Below are 9,904 nucleotides of genomic sequence, written 5' to 3'. Positions count from 1 at the left end.
ATATGGATAATATTAATATCTAACCATTCACGTTATGTTGAGGAACACATGATAAATGTAGATAAGACCGTGCCTTATGTGTAAATGTTCAATAAATAAAATGAAAAAGTCATCTCTAAAAATTATTGGGCAATTTGTTTAATTTATACAAGACTTTTATGTTGTCTCACCTCTCAGGGTTATTATAATAACAATACTACATAACACTTCTGTTCTATTTAAATAGACTTAAGATGAGTGCTTAATAGGACCATATTTTCTCCTCCCAGTCACATATTTTGAGGTCCCTTTCCTTTTAACCATGAAGTTTTCCATTTTGTTCAGAATTTAGGGGAGCTGTCCCTGAATTCAAGTTCTTTTTTTAATATAGTCCTTATTGTTTTAGTAATCTCAGTTCTAAAATGAGCAAGTCCACCAATAGTTCAACCAACTGATCACAAAAGATGGGTCTCACTGGTGTGTGTCGTATTCTTTTGTTGAATTAATAAACAAATGGCATCTTCACTATGCAATTGTGAAGAGTATGGAAAATTCATGTCTAGTATGGTGTCTGGTACATATACTTTGATTCTTACTCATTTGTATTATGCTGAAATAATTCACATGGAGGTACATCCATGTAATTATGATAGAACTAAAGAAGATTTTTGTTTTACCCAGGAAAGAAAGTAGAGAAAAAAATACTACCAAGTCCACAGGTGAGAAAAGAAGAGAAGCATCAGCTCTGGCCTCAGGAAACTTCAAGTTCAGCTATACAGGCAAATCCTTACACAAGAAGCTGTCCTGGGCCAGGGCCAGTCGTGTCTTCCCATAGAGGAACTCAGAGGAGAAAGATCAGATATGTGGAGTTCTGAATGAAATTGGAAGAGAAATAGGGATAGGACTGTGGTGCAGGAAGAAGGCACCAGAGAGGACACTGACAGAGCTTAAGGCAACCCGGTGAGACTAGAATTCTAGGGGGCTTCAAAATCCAGGCCTATTTTAGAAATATGGGAAGCTCTTAAAAGTTTTATGAATCAATGTTTATGGAAGCACTTGATGAAACAGTATCAGTCACTTGTAATTGAAGTCTGAAGTAACATGAAGCCGGTGTTTAATGAGGGGAGGCAAGGTTTCCCAAGGTGACTCTTCCCCTGACCATGAAAACCCATATTTACATCATCCTTCCCTACAGAAGCATGGTAAGTTGTTATGTGAGCACCCCCCAAAACAATTCATCTTTTGAGGATAGACAAGAGTCACCAGTCCTAGAGCATGTGCCAGTGACTCAGCCTGATGCGTGTGAACTGGCCCTAACAGGGCCTTATGTAGCCCCTCTCTTGGACCACTATGAAATGTGTATGCATGGTTTTGCATATAGTGAAATCTCCTTATAATAATTCCAACCTTGGAATCTTGCTTTATTGAATATGCTTATTTATTTTTGCTGTAATTCTTAGTCTTTCAGTTTGTACTGAAGGAGACCCTAGAACTCAGTTCTAAGAGATTTGGCCCCAGTAAGGCACTGATGTTTTCCTATGAAGTTCTTCCCAGTTCTATAGCCCATCTCATAGCCAGAATTCAGCACACCCCACTACTCCCAAATCTATCTGTCCCTTTTTGGAAAAAAACGTACATAGAAGCACGCAGTTACACATGGCCCCATATGCACACAATTTCTTATACAGAGAGAATTTTAAAAGAAAAACAAATTCTTCCCTCTGATCCCTAAGGAAACTCCCCCAATTTTGCCCTCACTTCCTCCCACTCCACATCAACATTATTCTATTTTGTTTTTACATGCTATTGATGATTTTCAGCAGCAAAGGGAAATTCTATTTGTTTTTTATTACAAACATATAGAATTTTTTTTTCTTTTACTGTGAATTGGATGATTCTCTGAGCTTCTTCTCTCTAAATGAGATTCTAAACTCCCAAGGAGTTGGAAATGTAATTTTTCTCTTTCTCTGTGCCAGGGCATGATATGACATACTTTCTGTTCACTGATTTCAGGCAAAGTGATTAAATCTGACTATGGAAAAACATAAGGCTAAGAACACACTCTGGAATCCAAGAGCTGAGGTTCCTACATCTATATCAATCACAAATTGTATGATCTTCAGGAAACTATGAACTTTTTCTACACCTGCTTCTTCAACTTTATAAATTTAGATAATTTGTCTTAGTGTTTGAAAGGACAAATGTGGCTGCTATGTCAAGAACAGAGAAAAAGATAGGAGGCAAGAATGGTAGCAAGAAGAATAGAATGCTATTCTAATGACAATGTAAAAGTTATCAATATCAAGATGGCATCACCTAGAGCAAACCCAATCGGACAGGAGGTTAAGAGGAGGTTAGGGGGGATAGACATCAGCACTACTGTAGATTCCATGAAAGACTCTTACACACGTTTGCTTGTGAACAAAATTTTTGCCAAGGACACTCCAAATTGTAGCTACACACATCTATATCTGGTTATATAGAAGATATAGAAGAATACTTGCCTGATACAGTCTCTAGGAAATGAAAAAAAATAGACAAGAACTTCAAAATTAGGATGTCAGAAAGATGAGGAGAAACTAGTAAAGGAAACCAATAAGGCAAGGTCTTTGAGAGAAGAATGAATTTTAAAATGTGTGAAGACCAAAAATATAATGCAAAGTGTTTCAAAGAATGAATGTGACCTACTACTGTGTCAACAGGACTGAGGCTAGTAGGTCGATGACTGAAGAATGACCATTGGATTCAGCAATGAATTTGGTTACCCTGAAAAAAGCAGTTACAAACTTTGGAATAATATGGGCAAACAATTATAGTAGGTCTAAAAAAAAAAAAAAGGAGAGAAGGTGGTGTTGGTGGATATTGACAACACTTTTTGGTAGTTTCTCTTAGTGTAGAGGTGAGCAGAAAAATAGAATAGTAAAGTGATAAGTGAACACAGGACTTTTTTTCTTATTATTGGTAATATGTTCAAGCTTGGAAAGTGATGGAACATATATTGGGGAATTAACCACTAGAAAAGGAAAAGCTGATGGAGAAGGAAGGAAAGGGATACTGTCCTTGGTAAGAAAGAAAGGAATCTAGTATTTTTGTACAAAAGCTGAATTTATTAGTAATTCTATTCTCAGCAACAAGAAAACAGGCAATACGTTAACACAAAAGAACATAAGTGGGTAGATGTGGAGATAGGAACTTGTGGGTGTTCTATGTTGATGTCTCTTTCTCACTGAAAGGGAAAGTACAGTCTTCAGGCTAATATGAATATACCACAGTGAATCTCACCATCATGTACATCCACAAGACACTAATTAAAAAGAAAAAAACTATAAGTAAATAGTAGAAAGATCAGTAGAGTAGAGGGAAGGGAATAGGGGGAAGGAGTAGGGAAGGGAAAGAGAAGTTCTGGAGACTGAATTAGAACAAATTATATTCCATGCTTTTACAATTAGGTCAAAATGAATTCTAAGGTTATTTATAACCAAGAAGAATCAATTTTTAAAAGCAGAATAGGAGGGGCTTGTGTTTGGCATCAGTGGTAGAGTGCTTGCCTAGCATATGTGAAGCACTGGGTTCGACTCAGCACCGCATATAGACAAATAAAGATCCAACAACGACTTAAAAAACATATTTTTAAAAAAGAATGGAGGGCTGGGGATGTGGCTTAAGCCGTAGCGCACTCACATGGCATGTGTGCAGCCCGGGTTGGATCCTCAGCACCACATACAAACAAAGATGTTGTGTCTGCTGAAAACTAAACAATAAATATTAAAAATTCTCTCTGTCTCTCTCTCTCTCCCTCTCACCTCTCTCTTTAAAAAAAAAGAATGGAGAAAGAGAGATATTGTAGTATTGATAATCCAGGAAAAAAGAAAAACATGAGATCACACAGGAAATGCAATGCAAATTGAAAACAGAGGAATCTTTGTTAACAACCTTTCCTAACTCACATTTATCTGCCAGTTTTTTTGCCTTGCCTCAAGCTGCTGTTTGTAAAGACTCAAAGTCTTTTTTATCTGTCATGATCCTTCTGAAAAAATTTACAGATCTTTGTTGAAGATGCTGTATAAGGCAGAATTTGAGAACTACATTCTCTCTGGATACTTCCAATATAAAGGTGAAATAAACATGTTAACGTGTTCGTTTTTCTCTTATTAAAAAACAAAAACAAAGGATAAATAGCTGCTGGGTTTGTCAATTAGTTCAGCCATAGCTGAACTTAAGGTGGTTTCCCTGGAATGGGAGGGCAAATCCAAAATTGAAAGGAATTAGAGATAGAGTGTGTATAAAAACATTACTAAAACTTATTCCAGGAAGAAGGAATGTCCTGTAAAGAAGGAAGCCAGGACAAGGTGGTTTTGTTTACTTAATGATAGCAAGGGGCAACAACCCCTGTGCACCTCTGCTTGCTACACAGACTACCTCAAGGCTAGTACAGCATCGCTGGGGCTTCATGTGGGCTGAGCACATTACACATCTGTCATCATGGTGCCCAGTACTGCCCCAATAAAGTTCTAGGTCCTAAAACTTTCAAGAAAGGAATGCCCTTGGTTCCCAGGACTAGGAGCCCATTCTGACAGAATAAGCAGCAAGAAGACACCTAGGGACTCAGGAGGGTGGCAGCAACAACAAACGAAGGACCTTCAGTTTTCTTCAAGAATGGTCCCACTTTCCTCTCCCCTTTGCATGTTGGGAGATATTGTAAGTGAAATTGGGTTTTTTGTTTTGGTTTGGTTTTGGCCAGGCCTTATGAAATCCAATCTCACTGTTGTAAGGAGCAGGCCTGAAGATATGTTATGGAAAATTAAAGCATGCACTGAGCATCACAGACCTCAGTCATTGTTACCTGCCCATCAAACCTGAGGTGGGGATCGGAAAGCTTTTGGAGCAGAGAAAGGAGTAAATAACTGCATTTTTATGAATGCATATGTGACAAGCACTATATATCATTTCTGTTTAACTCAACAGAAATCTTTGCTAATACCCAATAGATGGCATTACCTTCATTTTAAACATGAGGAAACAGACTCAGAAAGTCTGAGACATTTTAGTAACTGACACTTATTAGCCTTTATTATGTTTTAAGTATCTCCTGCTAGGAGATTCACTTACAGTAATCCTATGTAAGGACTGGTAGATAAAGAACAGCCTTCATGACATTCCAACTGTACCCCAAACCCTCAGACCTCCATGCCTTTATTCATACACTTTCCTCTACCTGGAATGTCTTTCTGGCTTATTCACCTGGCAAATGCTTACCCATCTTTTAAGACATTGGTTGAACATTACCTTCCTTTATGAAGTCTTTATTGATAATCTCAAGAAAAATTTCTTTTATTCCCTTGCTTATAATCTGACTATGCTTGGGACTAACCTTAGCGATGAGTATTGAATTGAGTAAGTTAGTGAATTAATGAACAAATAAAATGAGTTTTTTATGAGAATAGTAGACTATAAAAACACCCAGTGACAAAAGCGAAGTCCCTCTGTCTCTTGAAGTAATAAATTCTAAAGGGATAGAAGCATGATTTTTAAGGAGAGAGAAAAAAATACAAAAATGCTGAAAGTAGGGGTGGGAACTATTGCTCAATGCCTTTGCAACTGTTGTTCTGCTCCTAAAATACATGTCTGTGGGCACCATGTCTGCTCTCTAAAGTCCATGTTACTTCTGAACAAAAGTAAGAATCAGCACTACCCAAAGAGTTAGTGATAGAAACAGCCAGGTGTCAGGATTCCAGATTCCCATAGCCATATTTAAAATGAGTTCACTTTTGGGCAATATATTCAACAGACTGCAAAACTGTCAGAGAATTGAGATACTGGGAAAGAAATGAGTTCATGATTGGCCAAATGATGTGTCCAGTATTAGAAAGCAAGTCCCATGGTTTGTAATAATACTCTTCCCTTACACCCACAAATCTATCGGCCATCCACCAGAGTTTCTATACTACTCTCATTATCTCAACTGATGGGTCAAGACCACTTCATCCTCAAAGTGAAGCAATCCCAGAAGGATAGTTGACTACAAATCTCCTTGGTTTTAGTCCCATAGATGACAAAATTGAGCACAGAAGTCACCATGCCAGGTTAGTCAGAAAGTTGTATACATGCTAGATGGTGAGTGGAAGTGAGGAAGGAGAAGAGGGCAGGGATGTAGAAAATGAGGGTGACACCAAGGTGGAAGCCACAGGTACTCAGAACCTTGAGTCTGACATCTTAAGATGGAAGGTGAAAGACAGCATGGAGGATAAAGCCACTAGGAGATGGCAATGAGGATGGACTCCAGACCCATGGCCAACAGAGCCACAGTCAGCCCATAGGCCATATTGATAGTGATGTTGGCACAGGCAATGCTCATAGATATGCTCACAGTACATGTAAGGCATATCATGGTAGCCACAGTAGGGAAGATTAAGGATGAGACAACAGATATAGTGTAGAATATACCCCAAAATCCAATTCTGCCTATAGCAGTGTAGTTGAGAATGGTTGTATATCTCCATGGGTTGTTTATCTCAATTGATAACCATGTATCTATCAAAGGCCGTGGCCAGGAGAACAAAGTACTTTGGAGCACAAGATAAAATGGACACAAACCATCTGATCCAGGGATCCACCAAAGGAAATCTCAACTACATGAAGCCACAAAATGTCCAGCATTTGGGGCCCTGTGGTGGAGCTGAAAGCAAGATCAGTGAGAGAGGGTGTAGTGGCACCCCCTTTCTCCACAGAGTAGTCTTAAGTGGGCTTCTCCAGAAATTTTTACCATGGCTGGTTTTAGGACTATCAACAGAAGAGTCTCTACAAAAGAGTTCAATGTAGATAAACTTCCTATTTTTGTGTTGCCCTATTTTACTTGGCCACTGGCCGGAAAGAAATCAGCACTCCAGGGGCTGGACAGCCCCTTACTAGTGTTCCACAAATATGTATCCAGTATATAGTTTGTAGAAATTTGTAAACAAGGCCTCTAGCCTTGAGCTGGGGCTTCACAGAGATGTCTACATTTCTAAGATAAGTTACCAATTGGGCTCCATGGTAACTGCTAGCAGGAGGAGGAAAGAAAGAGGACAAGAAATTTTCCCCTTCTCAGGTCCTTGAAGGGTTAACTTGCCCCAGAACAGTGAAAGAAAAAGCTGCTTTTATGTGAACTTCTGCAGACTGTGAACTTCTGAGCCCCTCCCCTTACATGCTGGGTATAATTATTGAGTGTGTATAATGAAGCAGACATTATTATTCTGTGTGTATATATGTGAATGCATGATCAATGTGATTCTGCAAACTGTATACTCAGAAAAATTAGGTATTATGTCCCTTCTGACTCAAATGTATGATTGTCAAGGTCATTGTACTGTCATGTGTAACTAATTAAAACAAATTTTAAAAAATAAAATAAAATTCTGAAACTACCTGAACTAGGGGTTCAGGGGATTGATTACAACAAAAGCTGTGCCCTCTAAACCCAGTTGCAGCCAAATAAAACTTTTTCCTGCTATCTTCGGTGCCTTGCTTTGTCTGTCCCTACAACAAGAGAAGGCAAAGAAAGAGGTACATCCGTGCATGAAGGGCACTATCCATCACAATGACAAGGATGAGGGCAGTATTCCAAGCAGTGCAACAAGATACATGACACAAGAAAGAATGGCAGTGCAGACACAGCAAGGCTCTTACCCTGAGACCTTTGTGATAGCGAAAGTTTCAGAGAGACCATCACTAGTGACATTAAAGACTGTCTGGAACCCCGCCTTTCTGTCAACCAGCACTGTAACTGCTACTTCAAGGAACAAACTAAGCAGCACCCAATTCCATTATTGAAGCACGTTTTCTCTATATGTATAGCTAAAAATGCTTCACAGCTGCTTCCATTTGATTTAATTATCTATTAAAGAACAGCTCTTCTTACATTGTCTCTCCTTTACTGTAACTGTAATATACTTTTTAAACATAAAGTTCCCAGTTGAAAGGGGTATGATTATGCATTGTTTTCTACATAGGGCAGGTAGATGCAGACCTCAGGTTGTTAGATTTGTCTTAGTGTTTTAGTCACTATACTTTGATTCTTGGCTATCCTCCTTCACTTCTATATCTACAAACTTTTAAATGAATTTAGCAGACACCTGTTTCATGTTCTTTTGAGTAGCTTATCAGATTTGAATAGAATGGACATAATGGGCCAGGCATTCACCATAGGAAATCTCAACCTTTTACAGCATCCTTCTGGCATACTTGCTTTCTATTTGGCCCTCACTCTCTCTACCTTGTGACTTATTTGAAACAATTACTCCAATAGACTCCCACCTCTGATGCAGTAGTTCCGCACTCCAAAAGGCAAAAGTTTAAGGTTTTCCATCAATTCTTTCAAATCCAGGCCATTCTGATATGATCGGATCTTGATCACTTGTTCTGCATCCCACACACTGTTGATCTGAGCACACAGAGGAGGATAGAAGGATAATGCTAAGACTGGAAGAACTATACACACACATGGGTGGAAAATGAAAACAACACCCTACATCTAACAGGCACTTTACAAGGGTAACTATAATATCCCCAGTGAACAGGTTCTGGTTATTTAAAAAAGTTTGCTAGGATTGTTTTTCCCTGCTCCCGGGCTTTTCTTCAAATGTCTCATAATGGAATATATTTTAAGAACCACTTTCTGAATTTCTCATTTTTCTATTCCCATAATAGCTAACATTTAAGTTTCTAAGGATATCATATTGTGAAAAAAAAGTCAAATTTTTTTTTCCTTTAAAAAAATCTGGGAAGTCATTTTATCATGATATTTTGTGATTTTCTTTTATTTTTACATTTCTATGATTAAATGTCTGTGTGCAGACTTTTGTCCATGATTGAAATTGCGTGTAGTTTTGTGTTATGAAGCTATAGCTGGCACTTCTACTGTTGAGTAGAGATAATTCTCTGTGCCTCTAATTGTGGAAACTTATGACTATGGAAACTTATGCAAATGGCTATCAAAGTTTATTTTCTACAGTATTACAAATCTCTGGAGTCCTGTTTTATATCCTTCATGATATCTACTTTTACTGTAGTTTATGATGCCACAATGTGTCTCAGTGACTGTTTTGTTTTGTTTCACAGTGCCTGATAATACAGGTTGATGACTACTAATGTGAGCATTGTAGATTCAATTAACATATTCTGCCCAGTGTCCTTCCCCTTTTCTAGTATTTTAATCCTACCCCAATACTTGTATTGCAGAAAGGATTTATTTTAGTAGATACCACCGACTCTTATCTTCAAATGTAGTTTTCCCCACAGCTTCTCACCTTGTTTTGTCCTGCTAGAGAGCTAATCAGGTATGCAGGGCCTACACAGTTGCTAATACCTTGAGGGATCTGCAGCCGCTACTCTGGACTGGCACCCTTGGATATGGCACAGGACAGATCTTTTCCATGGTTTCTTCTTGGAGACCAAAATCCAAGCTTTCATTCACCACAGCTGAGAGGATTTTGCAGCTTTGTCATCAAAGTCTACTCCTTAAACTTCTGGTTTGGATTCCTTTATCATCCTGAAGCTACAATGCAATAAACTTAATGGGGAAGAGAATGATTTACAGACATCAGTAAACTGCTCTCCATTAAGGTATAGCAGGGAACAGTACCAAGTAATTCTGCTAAGAATAATGCCAATAATGTCTTCCACCCTACTCAGGGATCTAACCACTGGAACCTACATGATGGTGGAGGAGGAAGAAGCCTACTTCTAGGATCCCAAAGTGCTTTCTTTCTATCATCCTCACTTTGTCCCAGGGACTCTTTCTTCCCTAAGAGAAAACATAGGTAACTGATCTCAGAAATTCAGACCAACAAATTTGAATAACCCATGTACTAGGAAGTGAGACCCTAGAGATATTTGGGGTACAGTCCCTCACCTCCACAACCTTCAGGCCTTTAGACTCATGGGACAT

General features: G+C 38.6%; 1 pseudogene; it reads right to left on the bottom strand.

Moving 5' to 3' along the window:
* Positions 1-6,063: 6,063 nt before the first annotated feature.
* LOC101972938 (olfactory receptor 52D1-like) lies at positions 6,064-9,904 on the bottom strand (annotated as a pseudogene).

This window comes from Ictidomys tridecemlineatus, chromosome 4, assembly GCF_052094955.1.
Source record: "Ictidomys tridecemlineatus isolate mIctTri1 chromosome 4, mIctTri1.hap1, whole genome shotgun sequence".
NCBI classification, from domain to species: Eukaryota; Metazoa; Chordata; class Mammalia; order Rodentia; family Sciuridae; genus Ictidomys; species Ictidomys tridecemlineatus.
The sequence above is the reverse complement of the archived record's forward strand: the minus strand, read 5'-3'. Positions and strand labels throughout refer to the sequence as shown.